The following is a 22,735-nucleotide window of genomic DNA, read 5'->3' as shown; positions in this document are numbered from 1 at the left end:
TTATAAACTTGTCCCTCAAGTTTGCATTTTTCTTAAAGGACATCAGTGGTGGATTACAAAAATCATGTAATGTTGGGCGACCCCTATGTAAAATATGCCATTCCTTCCTCAATATACGGGCTATGTCCTAACTATGGTTACCAAAGGTGGATACAAAAGGAATCCGATCCATATTTTTATTAGTCGGTGTACTGTGTAGCGTGGTCTCTCTGTCAACCAACGAGATCCTATCGCTCGCACTCTCTAGCAATCTCTGCGGATATCCTCTTCTAGCAAATTTGTAACACGTCTTATCTACCCTACCCTGAAATCTGTTGTCATCTGAAACCACTCTCCTCACTCGTAACAATTGGCTCCAGGGGAGTGAGTTCAGAATACGTTGTGGATGATTACTGTCATGTCTCAACAGATTGTTTCTATCAGTAGGCTTTTGATAGGTCCGTCTTGATCTTTTTAATGTTTTTGAGTATTTGTCACGACAGGTAGGTAAGCGGGGAAATAACCAAACACGGGGAAAACAAACAGAACAAATTACTAGGCCGAAAAGCTAGGGAGAAAAGTCACCTCCTAGCGATCCCTAAAAGCTTTCCCTAAACTGCTGTGCCCATGTGCATACCCTAAGAGTGGATATGCACATGCCCTCATGCCTGAAACCTAAACACCCTGGGCAAACCCTAAGCAGCAGGGAAAAGGGAAGAGGCTACCTGCTTCTTCAAACCAGGAGGAATCAAGTGTCTCCCTAAAGGCCTAGATAAAACACACAAAGGGAAATGAAGAAGAGGACTTATTTGAGCAGAGCTGGAGCAGATGATCCACCACAAATCAAGATCTCCCGGGAAAGAACTATAACCTGCACAGGCCATTGGGGGAAGAAGGGATAAATAGCCTCACTAACAATTAATCCCAGTACACCTGAGGGAAGATGGATCCAGCTCAAACCCAAAACAAACCAAGAAGTCAGACATGTGCAGCCAGTGTGACAGATCTCCGCATATTCACAGGGCAAGACGTGACAGTATTACTATGGGAGGTTACATGAGGGAATAGTTAGCCTGATTATATGCAGGTGTGTTTGGGGGTTGTGACACCTATTGGATTGGTCTCCTACCATTTGGGGAGGGATTATATTCACTATATATAGATTGTTAGAGTAACTTGTTATTAGCTTGAAAAAGGCTACCATGTAGCTGAAACTTTGCTGCTGTTGTGTACACATTCTTTTTAAGTACAAGAAATAAAGATGGAACCTGGGATGCTGCCGTGACTGTGTTTTGATTGCTGATTTGTGGACTGCTGATGACCTGCGGTCGTGGTTGGGCTGGTGCATTCCGGTGTGGTCGGCGAGGTCCGTGGGTGCTGTTTTTCAACTTTTATCTCATTCCATTCAATGTGGGTCACTGATGCTAGCTGTCATGACCCCTGTTGTCCAGACTGGAGGGCAATAGTTACATCTGTAAGCAGGGTGGGAATGCAACCCTACTACTTCCAGTTCATCCAGACACCAGGATGAAAGCATTGAAAGAGGCAGGTGCCCACCACTGATGCAGTGGCATATAAGTGAGCTTCTAGCTCCATAGCACACCTACCGTAGGTGCTTCTGGAGAAGAGAATGCCGACCATAGATGGAACCAATAGCAGACTACATTGGCAGAAAAATACAAAATAAAATGGCTCTTGGAATGCAGCAACATAAAAATGATATTTTTTTAATGAGACTTGCTTCAATGGTGCAAAGGCAGTAAGAGTAAAAACTATACATATTTGGTATTGCAATAATTAGACCTTCACATGACAGCAGACCCAGGTACTGTAAGTAGACCTTTATGAAAAAGTACTTCTGCTCTAAGGTAAGCACACCCTACTTGCCAGGAAACATTTATTTGCTATACAATATGGTACATTTTTGTACATTGCAATGTTTTAATATGCAAACCCAGTGTTCAGTAGTACACAGGCTTTGCGCCGTACTGCTTCTGCTAAGCTAACGATAACAGAAAAGCTAATGAGGGTGAGACCAAAATGATCCACACTCTGGCTGTAGATTTTTTTTAATGGACTTTCAGAAAAGAAATACGGTACGTCATTTTTAAACATAATCTCCCCATTCATTGCTGTGCAGGTTTATACATGTTACTTCAGTTCATTTGTGACTGTGGTGCAAGAAACAATGGCTGCCCCAGTTATTATCTGCATGAAAGAAGAGCAGCGTGCAGTGATTCGGTTTTTTTGTGATCTGGTGCCGATATTTATCAAAGGCCTTGTGCACAGTGGAGAAAGTGTTTTGTCCCGAAGAAGTGTGCATGGATGGATAGAGAAGGTCAAGGAAGGTCACAGAAGTGTCATCCATAAAAAAAGAAGCCAGACGCCCGCCCACATCTATGACTGATGACAACATTAAATGTGAACTCAGTGACAGTGGATTATGTGGCAAATAAGAACATTGGCTCTTCGGTGAAGACAGCGGTGCATTCATAGTTCTCAGCTCAGCTTAACGGTACATGCCGTTTAAAAATAAGTTGTATTTGTTCTGTTTACTTTCTTTCCTTTCCTACCAAAACTGCATCCAGAAACTGAACTGTGTGGCCGCATCCTAAAACATTTTTTAATGAGGAAATACAAAAGCTAGTTGACAGATGTGACACAGTCTATAGAAAAGCAGGGAGATTATGTCCAAAAATGTAATTACACCGCGCAACAATGATTTTTCTACTGAGAGAAAAACGTGATTTATACTAAAATAAGCGTGCTGATTCCAAATATGAACTCGGAATTTGCCTGACACATCTAGATTTTAAAGTACATGCAAAGCCTATTCAGTTATAATATTAATGCATTAAATTGGAGATATTTTAATAGACATGTCCAGACCTGTTTGGACGCAGTGATGGCCAGTTCGTCGTGTTCGCCTGCGAACACATGAGGGCTGACATCTTAAATCACAAGTCCGGCGAGGCACAGGTAAGTCCTTACCTGTGATTGCGCCTCAAGCCGGTCTGAAACAAATCCGGTCACCGGGAGCAGGCAGTTCCGAGAACAGCCACCAGGGGCCTTCATCGGGCTGTTCTCAGAACTGCCTGCTCCTGGTGACCGAATTTGTTTCAGACCGGCTCCCGGCGCAGGCACAGGTAAGGACTGGGTGCGCCTTTGTGCCAGCCACTTTGTACAAAGTCACTTAGGCCTATTGCACACGGCCGTTTTTTTTCCCCGTTTACTGGCCGTTTTTTGCGTTCCGTATACGGTCCGTATACGGAACCATTCATTTAAATGGTTCCGCAAAAAAAACGGAATGTACTCCGTATGCATTCCGTTTCCGTATTTCCGTTTTTCCGTTCCGTTTTAACATAGAACATGTCCTATTATTGCCCGCAAATCACAGTCCGTGGCTCCATTCAAGTCAATGGATCCGCAAAAAAACGGAACACATACAGAAATGCATCCGTATGTCTTCCGTTTCCGTTCTGTTTTTTCCTGAACCATCTATTGAAAATGTTATGGCCAGCCCAATTTTATCTATGTAATTACTGTATACTGTATATGCCATACGGAAAAACGGAACGGAAAAACAGAACAGAAACGGAAACACAACGGAAACAAAAAACGGAACAACGGATCCATGAAAAACGGACCGCAAAACACTGAAAAAGCCATACGGTCGTGTGCAATAGGCCTTAGTGTACTATCAAGTCATTGATTAGTTACACCAGATTCCAGTTCCGCGGGGGTTAATTATTCAAATCTTGGCTGTAAAGATGTACACCTGTGTGTATCTGGCAATGTTCTGGAACTTGATTTAGCTAAATGCTCTTCCTTTCTTTAAAGTATCTATGAATATAAATTATTGCTTTACAATTTTGGAGTATGGCCTATTTTATTTTCAACTTGCCAGACACATTGCCATTAAATAATTTAAAGTAATGTACTATATTGTTAAACTAGTGCTATTTATTGTATTAATATCTTTTTTTGTTTCATTTCAGATATCTGGCGACAGGAAATTAATTTCCGTCTTTACATTTTGATTTTAGAATGGGGACCTCCACAATTGCTGCCGTGGTACGGCTATATGTGCCGCCATTTGGTTGAGGCTGAAGGCTTTAGTGCTGCCACATCCAACCAGGCAGCAATGGCTTGATATAGCCCAGGGCTTCCTGGAGAGGGCTCAATTCCCAAATTGTATTGGTGCCCTTGACAGGAAGCACATACGGGTTAAGAAGCCACCGAACTCAGGGTCCCGATTCTATAATTATAAGCAGTTTTTCTCTGTAGTTTTGTTGGCCTTGGCTGACACAAACTACAGGTTTATAATTGTAGATATTGGGTCCTATTGAATTACTGCAGATGCTCGCATCTTCAGGGCTTCCAGAATGGGTCGCTGGCTTCAGCCGAACCAACTGGACATACCACAACCAGAAAACCTTCCTTGCTCAAATGGCCCACCAGCGCCTTATGTGGTTGTAGGGGACGAGGGTTTTGCCCTTTCTAGCCACCTCATGCGGCCCTTTCCTAGGTGAGGTTTGGATGCCAAGAGGCGCAATTTTAATTATCGCTTAAGTAGAGCCAGAAGGTTTGTGGAGTGCACCTTTGGTATTTTTTCAAATAAATGGCGGGTTTTCCTGTCGCCCATACAGCTGGCCCCACAAAATGTCAATTTGATCATCAAGGCATGTGTAGTGCTGCACAACTACATATGCACCTATGAATCGACACCTAATGAAGAGGCCCAAGTCTACAGTCTGCCATCAGGAACAGACACTTTACCACTTGGACGATCTGGAGCTGCTGGACTGAGAGTGAGGGACTTATTTTCAGATTTTGTCCCCTATCGGTTTATTCCCTTTCCAGCAGTAGAACTCAACTTGTAGAAGTTTGTGTTTGCCAGGATTTTTAGCTAACCTGGATGGTTATTTATTAGTTCGCTTTTAATTTTTTTGGTTAGGGACTCGCAAGATAATGAGGACCCTTGACGTGGTTGTGAGCTTACATATTTTGCTTACAGATATTGTTTATTACACGGTATGGGAAATATGTACTAATACCTCATTAATAGAAAGTGTAAAAATTTTCCTAAAATTAATGCATGTTTTCCCATCATCATTAATAAAGTTAGAGTTGACCTCATTCTCATTTCTTAATAAATATCAGTACATGTGTAATAGCGAAAAAAATCCATGTGCAATGTTTTGTCTATTGTGTGCTTAAAGGACAGTATATGATGTCTAATATGTTTATACTACTATATACAAAGTTTATACTACATTATTCTATTAGAAAACCACATAACATTAGTGTGTGTCAGTGATTTTTACCAAACGTTACAATAGTTACGCGCAGTTTGCTGATATTCATGATTAACTCTTTCATGACCAAAGGTCATTGATGCCCCAGTGTCCAGGTCAAAATTTACAAATCTGACATGTGTCACTTTAAGTGGTAATAGCTTTGGAACACTTTTACTTATCCATGCCATTTTGAGATTGTTTTCTCGTGACACATTGTACTTCATGACAGTCATAAATTTGAGTCAATATATATCTCCTTTTTTTTGAAAAAATCTCAAATTTACCCAAAATTTTTAAAAATTTGCAATTTTCTAAATTTCAATTTCTCTGCTTCTAAAACAGAAAGTAAAACCTCATAAAATATTTATTACATAACATTCCCCATATGTCTACTTATGTTGGCATCATTTTGGAAATGTTATTTTTTTTTTTTAGGACATTGCAAGGCTTAGAAGTTTAGAAGCAATTCTTAAAATTTTTAAGAAAATTTCCAAAACCCACTTTTTAAGGACTAGTTCAGGTCTGAAGTCACTTTGTGGGGCTTACATCTTTAACACATTAAGGGTTAACAGCCAAACAAAACTCAATATTTATTACTCTGATTCTGCGGTTTACAGAAACACCCCACATGTGGTCGTAAACTGATATAAGGGCGCACTGCAGGGCGCAGAAGGAAAGGAACACTGTATGGTTCTTGGAAGGCAGATTTTGCTGGATTGGTTTTCTGAAACGCCATATGTTTTTTTTATTTTTCTACCGATCGTCTTGTGCCGGGGCTCATTTTTTGGCAGAAAGAGTTTTTATTGGTACCATTTTTGGGTACATAGAATTTTTTGATCATTCATTATTACACTTAATGGGACAAAAAATTGGCTGTTTTGGAACAGTTTTTATTTTTTTTACAGCGTTCATCTGAGCGGTAAGGTCATGTGACAGTTTTATAGAGCAGATCGTTACGGACGTGACAATACCCAATACTTTTTCTTATTTATTAAAGTTTTACACAATAATAGCATTTCTGAACCAAAAAAATGATGTTTTAGTGTCTCCATAGTCTGAGAGCCATAGCTTTTTATTTTTTGGGCGATTGTCTTAAATATAGGCTCATTTTTTGTGGGATGATGTAACGGTTTGATTGGTACTATTTTGGGGTATATTCGCCTTTTTTGATCGCTTGCTGTTGCACTTTTTGTGATGTAAGGTGACAAAAATTGCTTATTTTTTTACACCGTTTTTATTTTTTATTTTTTATGGTGTTTATTGGACGGGGTTGATGATGTGATATATTTATAGAGATGGATGTTACGGACGCGGTGACACCTAATATGTGTGGTTTTTGTTTTGTTTTTTTTATAGGAAAAGGAAATTTATTTTTTACATTTTTATTTATTTATTTTTACTTTTAATATTTTCACATTTTTTTTATCAGTTCCCTCTTGGATTTTGAAGATCCAGTGGGGCTGATGGCTGTACTATACTTTGCAATGCTCTTGCATTGCAAAGTATAATACAATCAGATGCCTGTAGGTGGCAGCACTGGACGCCTAGACCATGGCAACCGGACGCCTTTGCAAAGCGTCCGGTTGCCATGGCAACCATCGGGCGCTGCGATCGCAGCAGCCTTGATGGTTGAGAGAGAGGGAGCCTCCTCCCTCTATTAACCCCTTAAGGACACAGGGCGTACAGGTACGCCCTTGTGCCCTGGTACTTAAGGACACAGACGGGTTAGGCAGGGAAAAAAAATGGAAAGGTAGTTTTTTTTAACTTTTATTGCATCACCCCAGTTAGGGTGTCTGGGGTCCACAGCACAGCTGTGTGACCCTAGACCCCCCAGGGGTGCTGCCACTTGCCCCCCCCCCACCTTTTTTGGGGTGCTTTTTTTTTTGTGTACGCTGACTGTGGCCGGCACTTAGCGTCCGGCCACTGTTAGCGCATCGCACACCCCACCTCTGATCAACTTCGGACGGTTGATCAGCGGTTTTGAATTTTTTTTTCCCTTTTTTTAGTTAGTTTATTTTTTTTTTCTGTTAGTTTTAGGGTGAGTTCATGAACAGCCGTGCCCCCCCACACACGCACACCAAATAAAGAGTTACATACACGCACATATACAAGCAGACACACACTCCCCTATGGCCCGCCGGACGTTCTCGGCCGAGGAGGCATACGCCCAGCTTGCCTCCGATTTCGAGAGTCCCAGTGAGGATGAGGATGACCCCACATTCCTGTTGTCATCCGCATCCTCCTCATCATCTAGCGATGATGATGAGCCCCCAAGGCGGTGGAGACGCCGCAAGGCGGAGCAAGGGGACCGCCATGTTAGGGACCCTGTGGCCCACACTTGTACGAGCAGCTCTGGGGCTCGTACTGGTTTCCCGGCCCACCAGTTAAATCCACCGGAGCACCCTGCCGGTGAACTAGTCTGGTGTAGCCCAGAGCGATACGAGCCCGTGATTCCTGATTTTGTAGGCCAATCAGGAATCCAGATTTCCACAGTGGTCTACACTGAATATGACTTTTTTTGTCATTTTTTCAGTGACCCACTGGTAAATCTGATGGTGGAGAAGATGAATCTGTGCGCCCAACAGTTCGTCGCTCAACACCCGGGCTCCTTTTTGGCCAGGCCCAGTGACTGGACGCCGGTCAGTGCAGCCGAAATGAGGACATTTTGGGGCCTCGTGCTGCATATGGGCCTGGTCAAGAAACCCAGTGCCAGGCTGTACTGGAGTGGGGACGTCCTATACCAGACCCCACTTTACAGTACGGCCATGACACGCTCCCGGTTTGAGGCCATCCGGAAATGTCTGCATTATTCCGATAATGCAGCATGTCCCCCCCCTAGGTGATCCTGCCCATGACCGTCTGTATAAGATACGGCCGGTCATCGATCACTTTGGGGCCAAATTCATGAAGGCCTATGTACCTGGAAGGGAGGTCGTGGTTGATGAGTTTCTCATTGCGTTCAAGGGGAGACTCATTTTCCGCCACTATGTGCCTTCCAAGCGGGCGAGGTATGGCGTGAAGCTATACAAAATTTGTGAGAGTACCTCAGGGTACACTTACAAATTTCGTGTATACGAGGGGCGAGATTCCCGGATTCAACCCCCAGAAAGTCCCCCCACTCTGGGAGTTACCGGGAAACTTGTGTGGGACCTTATGCACCCACTGCTGGATAAGGGTACCACCTGTACGTGGATAACTTTTATACCAGTATCCCCTTGTTCCAGTCCCTTGCCGCCAGATCCACGTCCGCTTGTGGGACCGTGCGGAAAAAAATAAACGCGGCCTCCCTGCCCACCCCCTCCAGGTACCTATCCCCAGGGGTGAGACCCGTGCCCTTACCACTGGAAACCTGTTGCTAGTCAGGTATAAGGACAAGAGGGATGTCCTTATGCTGTCCACAATTCATGGCAACGGCATCACCCCTGACCGTGGCAACGGTCCTCAAGCCCGATTGTATCGTCGTCTACAATCGGTATATGGGAAGAGTTGATCACTAGGATCAAGTCCTCAAGCCATATAATGCCATGCGCATGGTACAAAAAAGTTGCGGTCTACTTGGTACAGGTTGCCATGTACAACTCTTTTGTACTATCCCGAAGCGCTGGCAGCACAGGGACATTCCTCCAGTTCTAGGAGGCAGTCCTCAAGGCCCTGATCTTTTCGGACCGGGAAAGAGCAGGCCGGAGTACCTCGGGAACTGTAGGCGCCCGGATCGTCCCTGGCCAACACTTTCCAGGTGTGGTACCCCATACTGGAAAGAAGGGACGAACCCAAAAAAAGTGCAGAGTGTGTTGCAGGAGGGGGATACGGAAGGACCGACTACTCAGTGCGACACATGCCCCGATCATCCGGGCCTCTGCATTGACGGTTGCTTCAGGGAGTATCACACTTCCATGGAGTACTAAATTTATATCCCAATTTAGCACTGACATCGGATAAAAAAAAACTGGTTCTCAGACTTGAGACACCCAAAAAAACTAAAATAATTTATTAAAAGTAGACATATTAGGTATTGCCGCGTCGGTAATAATCTTCTCTATAAAAATGCCCCATGACCTAACCCCCCAGATAAACACGGTCCAGAAAAAAAAAAAAGGTGCAAAAAAAGTTTTTTTTTGTCACCTTACATAATAAAAAGTTTAATAGCAAGTGATCAAAAAGTCATATAGCCCCCAAAATAGTGCCAATAAAACCGTCGTCTCATCCCGCAAAAAATGAGCCCCCATATAAGATAATCGGATAAAATAAAAAAATAGAAAATGACTCTTAGACTTTAGCGATACAAATTTTTTTTGGGGGTATCAAAAAGGATAATATAGTCTAAAACCTAAATAATTGTAAAAAAAAGTAGACTTATTAGGTATCGCCGCGTCCATAAGAATCTCCTCTATAAAAATACCCCATGACCCAACCCCCCAGATTAACACAGTCAAAAAATAAAAAATAAAATAGGTGCAAAAAAATAATTTTTTTGTCACCTTACATAACAAAAAGTTTAATAGCAAGCGATCAAAAAGTCATATAGCCCCCAAAATAGTGCCAATAAAACCGTCTGCTCATACCGCAAAAAATGAGCCCCCAAAATAAGATAATTGGATAAAATAAAAAATAAAAAATGACACTTAGACTTTAGAGATACCCCAAAAATTTTTTATCAAAAAAGATAATATAGTCAAAAACCTAAATAATTGTAAAAAAAAAGTACACTTATTAGATATTGCCGCGTCCGTAAGAATCTCCTCTATAACAATATCCCATGACCTAACTACCCAGATTAACACGGTTAAAAAAAAAAAAAAAACGGTGCCAAAACCGCTATTTTTGGCACTTTTCCATTTCAGTCCGTTTTTTCCGGTAACAAAACAAGGGTTAACAACCAAACAAAAGTTAATATTTATTACCCTGATACTGCAGTTTACAGAAACGCCACATTTGTGGTCGTAAACTGCTGTATCAGTAAAAGGGAGGCCGCAAAAGGAAAGGACCGAAATGGTTTCTGGAAGGCTGATTTTGATGGCCTTTTTTATTGACACCATATCCCTTTTGAAGCCCCCCTGATGCCCCCCTAGAGTAAAAACTCCCTAAAAGTTACCCCATCTAAGAAACTACACCCCTCAAGGTATTCAAAACTGATTATACAAACTTTATTAACCCTTTAGGTGTTCCTCAACAGTTAATGGCAAATGGAGATGAAATATCAGAATTCCAATTTTTGGTAACCTTGCCTCACAAAAATTTAATATAGAGCAACAAAAAATGATATTTAACCTAAAAATACTCCCCAAAAAAATGCCACCTTATCCCGTAGTTTCCAAAATGGGGTCACTTTTAGGGAGTTTCGACTCCAGGGGTGCATCAGGAGGGTTGAAACAGGACACGGTGTAAATAAACCGGTCCATAAAAATCAGCCCTCCAAAAACCAAACGGCGCACCTTTCACTCTACGCCCCGCTGTGTGGCTGTACAGTAGTGTACGGCCACATATTGGGTGTTTCTGTAAACGGCAGAGTCAGGGTAATAAAGATACAGTCTTGTTTGGCTGTTAACCCTTGCTTTGTTAGTGGAAAACATGGGTTAAAATGGAAAATAAGGCAAAATAATGAAATTTTCAAATTTTATCCCCATTTGCCAATAACTCTTGTGCAACACCTAAAGGGTTAACGACGTATGTAAAACCAGTTTTGAATACCTTGAGGGGTGTAGTTTCTTAGATGGGGTCACTTTTAGGGAGTTTCTACTCCAGGGGTGCATCAGGGGGGTTGAAACAGGACGCGGTGTAAATAAACCAGTCCATAAAAATCAGCCTTCCAAAAACCATACAGCGCACCTTTCACTCTACGCCCCGCTGTGTGGCCGTACAGTAGTTTACGGCCACATATTGGGTGTTTCTGTAAACGGCAGAGTCAGGGCAATAAAGATACAGTCTTGTTTGGCTGTTAACCCTTGATTTGTTAGTGGAAAACATGGGTTAAAATGGAAAATAAGGCAAATTTTTTTTTCAAATTTCATCCCCATTTGCCAATAACTCTTGTGCAACACCTAAAGGGTTAATGGCGTATGTAAAACCAGTTTTGAATACCTTGAGGGGTGTAGTTTCTTAGATGGGGTCACTTTTAGGGAGTTTCTACTCTAGGGGTGCATCAGGGGGCTTCAAATGGGACATGGTGTAAATAAACCAGTCCATAAAAATCAGCCTTCCAAAAACCATACAGCGCACCTTTCACTCTACGCCCCGCTGTGTGGCCGTACAGTAGTTTACGGCCACATATTGGGTGTTTCTGTAAACGGCAGAGTCAGGGCAATAAAGATACAGTCTTGTTTGGCTGTTAACCCTTGCTTTGTTAGTGGAAAAAATGGGTAAAAATGAAATATTAGACAGAAAAATGAAATTCTCAAATTTCATCCCCATTTGCCAATAACTCTTGTGCAACACCTAAAGGGTTAACAACATATGTAAAATCAGTTTTGAATACCTTGAGGGGTGTAGTTTCTTAGATGGGGTCATTTTTGGGTGGTTTCTATTATGTAAGCCTCGCAAAGTGACTTCAGACCTGAACTGGTCCCTAAAAATTGAGTTTTTGTAAATTTCTGAAAAATTTCAAGATTTGCTTCTAAACTTCTAAGCCTTATAACATCCCCAAAAAATAAAATATAATTCCCAAAATAATTGAAACATGAAGTAGACATATGGGGAATGTAAAGTCATCACAATTTTTGGGGGTATTACTATGTATTACAGAAGTAGAGAAACTGATACTTTGAAATTTGCTAATTTTTCAAAATTTTTGTTAAATTAGGTATTTTTTGGTGCAAAAAAAATAATTTTTGGGACTTAATTTTACTAGTGTCATGAAGTACAATATGTGACGAAAAAACAATGTCAGAACGGCCTGGATAAGTCAAAGCGTTTTAAAGTTATCAGCACTTAAAGTGACACTGGTCAGATTTGCAAAAAATGGCCTGGTCCTAAGGTGTAAAAAGGCTGTGTCCTTAAGGGGTTAACCCCATGGATGCCGCTACTGCGGCATCTATGGGGTTACAGCAGTGTCAGCATAGAGCTGACACACGCTGCTGATGGCGGCAGCTCAGGAATGGAGCCGCCGCCATCACACACACAAGGGGGACCGCATCGGGGGCAGGGGACAGGGGGCAGCGGACAGGGGGCAGCCCTGGAAACGGGGGAGGGGGGCAGCATTTTACTTACAGATCGGGGCAGGAGGGGGCGGACCGCATCGGGGGGGCAGGATAAGAAGATGGACAAGAAGGGGGCACAGATTGGGGCAGGAGGGGGCGGACCACATCGGGGCAGGACAAGAACAAGGAGGGGGCACAGATCGGGGGCTTCAGGACACATTACCGATTTCAGGTTCTGATCTGCAGAGCGCAGATCAGAGCCTGAAACCGGCATTTTAACACTGTCGCGATCCGATTGGTTAGTTTGCACAGACTAATCAATCGGATCGATTGCCGGCAAGGGGCCACTCTGATTGGTCCCTTGCCGGCATTACTGCACTGTATGCTGTCCGTGACAGCATACAGGGCAGGGGCAGAAGCTTTAATCCAAGCGCTTTGCAGCGCTTGGATTAAAGAGCTGCCAGAACGTTTATATACGTGGTAGCTGCACGGGGTATGTGTAGCTATCACGTATATATACAGATTGCAGACGTGAAGGGGTTAATAAAAGTTTCAAATCTATATTGTGTTGTATGTGTTGGTGTGCGACATAAAGATAATTATGCACTTTATATAATAAAGGGACCAAACTATAACTAAATAAACAAACAAAAAAAACTATAATAAACTTGAACAAAAAATGTGTTTATTTTCACACAAAATAGTCCACTAACTATATTTTTGTATACAAGTAAGAAAAAACTCTGGATATATATATATATATATATATATATATATATATATATATATCTTTACATAAAGCCTAGATGGCAAAGGGGTCCCTGATGCTGCCAGAGTAGGCTGGTTTGGAAGGGTGCCAAGACTACTGGGATGGCCCAGCTTGAGATGAGGAGGGGACCTGCCAACCATAGCTAGATTCCCCCTGATACTGGTGCCCATATGGCAGTATCGGTGGCCCATAATGATCCCTTGGAGGAGGGAATTGGGAATTGGTGTAGACCCTGTGAAGGCTGAGACATTTGCATTGACCGGGGGCCAAACATGTGCCTATGGAAGCACAGATTTTCTAGGGCGGAAAACATCTCAGTTGGGTCGTAGGGATATGTGGCTACCTCCAAAACGTTTGTGAAAGCCGCTCTGTTCTCAATAATCGTTCTGGATGTAGCTGGCACATATAATGGGCCAGACTCCGAGCAAACATATCATGATGATCTTCCTGCCGGGCTCTAGATAAATAATTTAGAACTTGTGCATTTATATTTGTCTCGGCAGGAGACATTGCCCGTCGTCTGGACCAGCTGGGTAGAACCAAAGGGGGGTAGGATTCGGCACCGGATGTTGCTTGAAGCCTGGATGGTGCAGTGCTGGGTCCTGGGGCACTCGCCATCTGCGCTGAGGTAGTGTCTTCTTCACACGCACTGGAAAGGTGCGGTGCCGACTCTTCCCCTTCCTCCATTCTACAAAAAAGACAATAAACATACTACATCACTATGTGAACACTATTTAGGATTTAATGGGAACCTGTCATAAACTTTGTGCTGCTCATACTAACGGCAGAATAAAGTAGAGACAGGTGAGTTGATTTCAGCGCTCTGTCATTTAAAAGTAAGTGGTTGCTGAGAACCAACATCACAATCATTGCAGACTGGGCCTGGAAAAGAGTCACGGCCACCTGAGAAGAGTTATAGTTATTCATGAATTCCTGCTCTCCTGCCCACCTGCTGATGACTGACAGTCTTCTACTTAGTTTTTTCCTTTTCTCTATAGGAGAGAATTGCCAGTCATCAGCAGATGGGCGGGAGAGCAGGAGATTATGAATTACCATGACTCGTCTCAAGTAGATTTGACTCTTTTCAAGGCCTGGGCTGCAATGTTTATGATGCGGTTTCTCAGCAACCACTTACTTTTAGCTCATGAGTGACACACCGCTGACATCAGCATTTCTGGCACCATTTTATGCTGCTCTCATTGAGGTCAGCATAAAGTTGATGACAGGTTCCCTTTAAAATAACAACTTCACATATTCCTATCATGAGCTAAATACATTTGTCACATAGTCCTACATGACCAAAACTACACATGACATATGTGGTTATTTAGCTACAGTCGGTAAATTATAAATATCATAGGTGGCCATAACAACAATTCCTATTCCACTTGTCATGTTGTTCTCCTACTTTTGCTAAAGAAAAGAGGAATGCGAATGGTTGCTAGCGACACCTATGACATTTCACATTTAACAATTGTTACTAATCACAGTTCCTACGTATTCTACATACAGTGTGTATTGCTTAACATGTAGCGGTCACTGTGTAAAATGTACTTACGGACGCAGCTCCATGACGTCAGGGAGGAACATCAGCTGCTCCATGAAAAATATATGGCCTTTTCTTGGGTGGACCAGACCCACTCCGCCCACAGTGCTTCATTTCTTTACGAAACTGGTCACAACAGCTCCGCCAACGATTCTTGACCTCTTAAACTGGTAATAAAAAGACAAGAAAGCAAAATGTAGGCAATTATAAATTTATACAGAGGATAACATATGACATGGGCTATATACTAGGGATGATAACATATTATATGGGCTATATACTGGGGGTTAACATATTATATGGGCTATATATTAGGTAGGATAACATATGACATAGGCTATATGCTAGAGAGTATAACATGACTGGCCTATATACTAGGGAGGACAGCAAGGATCACACATGTATACATTGTCTACTTACTCAAATTCTTCCGACTTTGACCTTAGGTTTTCTCCCAGACGGTGGCGAACAAAGATCCTGGAGGTAGGGCCTGTCCTGGACAATTAACTTCTCTACGTCCATTGCCCGTGGTGTCTTGGGCATTGTTACAAAATTTGGCTCCGCAAGGGCTGTAAAATTGTGCTGCCAACTTCTGCCTCATGTGCTGCCTCTCAAGCCAGTCGCAGCCAGACGCAGAGAAACTCCTACTTCCTGTATGATATCCCTTGAGTTTTGCTAGTTTACTTGCGTGAAAAATGCAACGCAACGCAGTGCATCCGGATTAATTTCTATGGGGCCTGCGTCGCGTGAAAAACGCAGAAAATAGAACATGCTGTGATTTTCACGCAACGCACAAGTGATGCGTGAAAAACATTGCTCATGTGCACAGCTCCATTGAAACGAATGGGTCAGGATTCAGCACGGGAGCAATGCGTTCACGTCACGAATTGCACCCGCGCGGAAAACTTGCCCATGTAAAAGGGGCCTTATGTTTTCCGAAAGCTGATGAAAATAACTTCTACAGCTAGAGTATGGATAATTTTTGACTCACCCTTAAAGTTATGCAGCAGATCTGATTCTGTGAGGATTGACTGCTCTTAATTTTGTTCATTCATTAAAACTTATTATGTAAATGTACATTTTATAACGCACTCGAACATGCACTCTTGCTCATCTAATGAGATTAATTGAAAATTGCTGATCCTTGCCTAAGGATATTTTGTAATATGCTGCCTTGTAAAACAATATATTTGTTACATCGCTTTTGACTTGTTCCGAAATCGCTAAAAAATAGAGCATTTCAACAATCCATGTTTGAATATTTTAGCCTTATCTGCCGACACATTTGAATTGGCCTGGTGCCCAGTTCTTTTCCTGAAGCATTGCTCTATCACAGCAAATAAAAGCAACATAATGAACAAATCATGTCTTGTGACTGATACAATCTAGGAATTAAACGCCATTACCATCATGAGGAAATGTTCATGTAGATGAAAAACAAGAGTATAGAAATTGCCCAGTAAATTCAGCAAAACTAAAATATCAAGTATTGGTAGCAACCCTGGCCAAAGAAAAAGTGGCATACAATACCATACATAGTGTAGCTTATTTCCACCACTCATGGAAAAAAATTATGGGGTAATAGTTAAAGGGACACTGACAGGGCCAATAAGCATATTGAGGTATATATATGGCAGTACAGGTCTTATAATGGGTATTACAATCATCTAAGTATCCCCCCTGTCCACATTATACATACAGTAAACTTAAGTTTTATAACCTGCTCCAACGGTCTTCAATCTGCCCAAGGGGCGGCGTTTCACCTCTCTTGCGCCCAGCCAGCCTCCCCCAACTGCCGCTTTGAAGCGCCGCCCAGCTCATGAATATTCAGTTTGCTGGGCGGCTTCTACGGTCCCCGCTCTGAAGCGCTGCGCTTAACAGTGCCCGGTGCATGCGCCGGATCTTGTGAAGTCCGGTACAGTAAGCGCCGCCCAGCTCATCAATATTCACTTCGCTGGGCGGCGCTTACTGTCCCCGACTTCACAAGATCCGGCGCATGCGCAGGGCACTGTTCAGCGCAGCGCTTCAGAGCGGGGACCGCAGAAGCCACCCAGCAAACTGAATATTCATGAGCTGGGCGGCGCTTCAAAGCGGCAGTTGGGGAGGCTGGCTGGGCGCAAGAGAGGTAAAACGCCGCCCCTTGGGCAGATTGAAGACCGTTGGAGCAGGTTATAAAACTTAAGTTTACTGTATGTATAATGTGGACAGGGGGGATACTTAGATGATTGTAATACCCATTATAAGACCTGTACTGCCATATATATAACTCAATATGCTTATTGGCCCTGTCAGTGTCCCTTTAAAGTAGTAGCAGAAGTAATAGTGAAAGCATGTATTATTTGCCAACCATGTAAAGAGATAGCATGATTTATTTGTCCTGTTCTGTCTTCCAATAACATCAGATGATGCTGGAACCTCCTCTTTTACAATTAGGCGATGAATCAATCCAGAGCAGGACATCCAGAATCTATGGAGTCATTTATCAAACTGGTGTAAAGTATAACTGACTTAGTCGCCCATAGCAACCAATCAGATTCCACCTTTCATTTTTGACAGCTGCTTTGGAAAATGAAAGGTGGAATCTGATTGGTTGCTATTGGCAACTAAGCCAGTTCTACTTTACATCAGTTTGATAAATGATCCCACAAGTCTTTAAATCTCTGCAGATTCTCACTAGCTCAGTAAAAACAAATGGGTCATTTATTAATCTTCAAGGAGCATCATTTCACAATAAAAGTGGTTCAGCTGCATCATAGGCCATGCCCATGGCATCAATACAAAGTGGTCTGATAACAGAAATCTCCACTTCATTGTGGTCTTAGAGCTTAATAACAGCGTTGACTGGTGTGATGGGTTCATGAATCTTTTTTTTTTTTTTCAAAAGAGCTTTATTAGAAAGCTTCATATAGCATACATCAAGTTTTTGGAGCAGCATTTAAAATTAACATGAGAGTTAACAGAAGTACACAGTAAATGTCTTGCATTATATTGGTATACAATAACAGTGATAAATAATATGATTATGATGGGTCAATGCTTCAAACACTTGGAATTCCTGAAGTGTTCCCAGTTTTCCCAGGTAGTTCTGAATTTTTGGTAATTGTGGTTTTCCCAAGCTGCTAATTCTTCAAACCTATATATATCATCGACTTTTCCTATCCATTGCTCCAGGGAAGGGAGTTCCGGCTTGAGCCAGAATCTAGGTATTAGAAGACGGGCACTAGCCAGAAGTATTTTGTAGATAGGGGGCATTACCACTCCTGGGTATCGAGGATAGAGGCCTAACAATGCTGATTGGGGGGACATAGGAATTTTTGTTTAGCACACTTCATCACTTTTGTTAAAGATTTCCTTCCACCATTTTTTAATCGATGGGCACAGCCACCACACATGATAGTAGGAACCTCTTTCGCCCATACAACGCCAGCAAATGTCTGAGGGTTCATGAATCTTGATTGATATTCTCATGGTCAGTGCAAGAGACTAGTCCACTCTGCAAATTTAGAAGCTACTGTTTCACTCATACAATTTAGATTGTAAGCTCTTAGGAACGAGGACTAGAGATAAGTAAAACTATTATACCAATTTGAAAGACCAAATTCCCCCCCCCCCCCCCCCCCGAAAAAAAAGTCTGACAAAGCCAACTTTTATACGATTCATTTCTGGCAAATAAGACAGAAAGTCTCATGCATAATACTCCACTGTGCAAGTGAGTTTTTATAAGGACAAGAGTACAGAATGTCCCCATATTACACTTCTTTGAATAAGACTGTAGGAAGGCGCAAGGTGTGCAAACACAAAGACTGTGTACGGTCATTTTTGTTTTTCCTTATGTGTGAATAAACACCAAACTGTTTAAGTTAAAGACTTAGTGATTGCCTCTATACTGCGTCCTCTAGCCTGTCTACCAGAGCAAAACCCCACAGAGACATACAAGTCAATTTTCCTCCCTTAAAGACAAGAAAACTGAGTGTCTCAAGACAAAAAAAATTGCTTTGGGCAGCTGAGTGGTCTTTGTCTTGGGGGAGGGGGGGGGGCTCTTTCTGATTAGGGAGACCACTTAGTATGCACAAGGAGTACTATAGTCCAGAAAATACTTACTTCTCCTTTCTTCAGATAGGCTTAATGTTCTATTTATTTATTTTTAGAAGAAAAGCTAATCTGGACGTCTTGCCCTATATGAAAAAGCACTGCTCGGTGCGAATCTGGTCCTCTGGAAACGCTTTATCGATGATATTGTTTTTATCTGGAAGGGAGGAGAATTTGAATTAAACAATTTTTTGGACTATTTAAATAAAAATTTATTTTATTTACAGTTCACACCACATTATAGTAGACAGCAGGTGAATTTCCTGGACCTCACAATATTTATTGAAAAAGGGCAGAAACGGACCAAAACATATCGCAAGCCCACTGATTGTAATAGCTTGATCCCCCTTAACAGTTGCCATCTATCCACATGGCTGATAAATATTCCCCGCAGCCAATATATTAGGATACGTAGGAACTGTACAGACATTACTCATTTTGAAGAAGAAATCATAGATCTAAATAATAAATTCATTGAACAAGGATACAAAATAGAGGATTTAGAACCAACTATAAGACAGATTAGAGAGGTAGACCGTAACTCACTACTGCAAGATAAACACAGGACTCGCTAAGAACTACTGAGAGTAATTCTATCAGTGCCCCCATCAAAATTCTGATAATCACTACATATAGTGAAGGGGTATCCACCTTTAAAAGAATTGTTAGAAGACATTGGGAAATGCTACGACAGGATAAAATGATAGGAGATGGGATCCCTACATATCCCTACTTTATATTTAGGAAGGCTTCAAATTTGGCCACTATGGTAGCACCCATCCTGAAACCAGTTCAAAGAAATATGTCTACCCATATAGGACAGAAAGGTTTTTTTCCATGCAAATTGTGCAAGAATTGCAATAAAATTAAGTATGGCACAATAAAATTCCCTATTACAGAAATAGGAAATAGCCATTACTTGTATACAATTAATCACTATATCTCATGTAATACTCGAGGAGTAATGTACTTCATTAGATGTCCCTGTCTTAAAATATATGTGGGCCGAAACTAAACGGGAACTGAAGATCAGAATGGGGGAACACTTAAATAACATAAAGAAAAAATATGACGGTCATCCTCTGTCCCGTCATTATGCCCAACACCATTGGAGGCAATATGTCCCGGAGCTGCATTGATCGTGCACATGGGAGCGCATAGCATCATAGATTACAATGATGCTGTGCACGTCGGGCTGCCCGCGGGACTATTGACCCGTACTCATAAGATCATATAAGTGTGGGACAATAGTCCTGATGGTGGTCTGACGTCCACAGCATCATTGTAATCTATGATGCTGTGTGCTCCCGTGCGCATGATCAATGCCGCTCCGGGACATATGGCCCACTCACGGACTGTATGTCTCGGAGGGCATACGGTCGTGTGCAAGAGGCCTTAGGGTAATAAATGTTGAGTTTTATTTGGCTGTTAAACCTTGCCGTGTTACAGGAAAATGTATTCAAATGGAAAATCTGAAAAAAGTGACATTTTAAAACTTTTAATTTGCTGTATAGAAGTTCAGGGAAAGGATAGGGAGTAGGGATGAGCGAACCCGAACTGTATAGTTCGGGTTCGTACCGAATTTTGGGGTGTCCATGACACATTTTCGTAAAAGTCCGGGTTCGGGTTCGGTGTTCGTCGCTTTCTTGGCGCTTTTTGAAAGGCTGCAAAGCAGCCAATCAACAAGCGTCATACCACTTGCCCCAAGAGGCTGTCACAGCCATGCCTACTATTGGCATGGCTGTGATTGGCCAGTGCAGCATGTGACCCAGCCTCTATTTAAGCTGGAGTCACATAGCGCCGCCCGTCCCTCTGCTCTGATCAGTATAGGGAGAGGTTGCAGCTGCGACATTAGGGCGAGATTAGGCAGTGATTAACTCCTCCAAAAGACTTCATTCAGAGATCGATCTGCAGCTGTGGATGATTGAACTGCTGCTATTGAATTGCTCACTGTTTTTAGGCTGCCCAGAGCGTTTTTCAGTCACTTTTTTCTGGGGTGATCGGCGGCCATTTTGTGTCTTGTGGTGCGCCAGCACAAGCTGCCACCAAGTGCATTAACCCTCAATAGTGTGGTTGTTTTTTAGCTAAATCCTACATCAGGGTCAAGCTGTCACACCAAGTGCATTTAACCATCAATAGTCTGGTTATTTTTTGGACATATACTACATCAGGGGCAAGCTGTCACCAAGTGCATTTAACCCTCAATGGTGTGGTTGTTTTTTGGCTAAATCCTACATCAGGGTCAAGCTGTCACAACAAGTGCATTTAACCCGCAATAGTGTGGTTATCTTTTGGCCATATACTACATCAGGGGCAAGCTGTCACCAAGTGCATTTAACCCTCAATGGTGTGGTTGTTTTTTGGCTAAATCCTACATCAGGGTCAAGCTGTCACACCAAGTGCATTTGACCATCAATAGTCTGGTTATTTTTTGGCCATATACTACATCAGGGGCAAGCTGTCACCAAGTGCATTTAACCCTCAATTGTGTGGTTGTTTTTTGGCTAAATCCTACATCAGGGTCAAGCTGTCACACCAAGTGCATTTAACCATCAATAGTGTGGTTATTTTTTGGCCATATATTACATCAGGGGCAAGCTTTCACCAAGTGCATTTAACACTCAATAGTGTGGTTGGTCAAGCTGTCACACCAAGTGCATTTAACCATCAATAGTGTGGTTATTTTTTGGCCATATCCCGGTCTAATTCTGTCAGTAAACGTATACCTGTCACCCAGCGCCTAAATAATAGGCCTCAAATTTATAGTCAGCTAAATCTGTGGTTATTGCTGTGGCTGGGCAAGTTATTTAGTGTCCGTCAAAGCACAGTTTTTGTTCTGGGTTGAAATACAATTCCCAATTTAGCAATTTCCTAATTTAGTGGTTTCTGCTGTATCAGAGCTACTTTAAATCTATCCCTAAAAGGGTATATAAGATTCAAGGTGCACATAGGGTCATTCTGAATAACTTCACACACACGCTACGGTGCATTTCCAAGTCTAATTCTGTCAGTAAACCTATACCTGTCACCCAGCGCCTAAATACTAGGCCTCAAACTTATATTCAGCTAAATCTGTCGTTACTGCTGTGGCTGGTCAAGTTATTTAGTGTCCGTCAAAGCACAGTTTTTTTCTGGGTTGAAATACAATTCCCAATTTAGCAATTTCATAATTTAGTGGTTTCTGCTGTATCAGAGCTACTTTAAATCTATCCCTAAAAGGGTATATAAGATTCAAGGTGCACATAGGGTCATTCTGAATAACTTCACACACACGCTACTGTGCATTTCCAAGTCTAAGGCTACTTTCACACTAGCGTTCGTCGGTCCGCTCGTGAGCTCCGTTTCAAGGAGCTCACGAGCGGACCCGAACGCCTCCGTCCAGCCCTGATGCAGTCTGAATGGAGCGGATCCGCTCAGACTGCATCAGTCTGGCGGCGTTCAGCCTCCGCTCCGCTCGCCTCCGCACGGACAGGCGGACAGCTGAACGCTGCTTGCAGCGTTCAGCTGTCCGCCTGGCCGTGCGGAGGCGAGCGGATCCGTTCAGACTTACAATGTAAGTCAATGGGAACGGATCCGCTTGAAGATGTCACCATATGGCTCAATCTTCAAGCGGATCCGTCCCCCATTGACTTTACATTGAAAGTCTGAACGGATCCGCTCAGGCATCTTGCGCACTTAGAAAATTTTCTAAGTTATTAATGCAGACGGATCCGTACTGAACGGAGCCTCCGTCTGCATTAATATGATCGGATCCGTTCAGAATGGATCCGATCAAGCGCTAGTGTGAAAGTAGCCTAATTCTGTCACTAAACCTATACCTGTCACCCAGCGCCTAAATACTAGGCCTCAAATTTATATCCAGCTGAATCTGTCATTACTGCTGTGGCTGGTCAAGTTATTTAGTGTCCGTCAAAGCACA

The sequence above is a fragment of the Bufo gargarizans genome, chromosome 4, assembly GCF_014858855.1.
Source record: "Bufo gargarizans isolate SCDJY-AF-19 chromosome 4, ASM1485885v1, whole genome shotgun sequence".
NCBI classification, from domain to species: Eukaryota; Metazoa; Chordata; class Amphibia; order Anura; family Bufonidae; genus Bufo; species Bufo gargarizans.
This window is presented reverse-complemented; position numbering follows the sequence as displayed.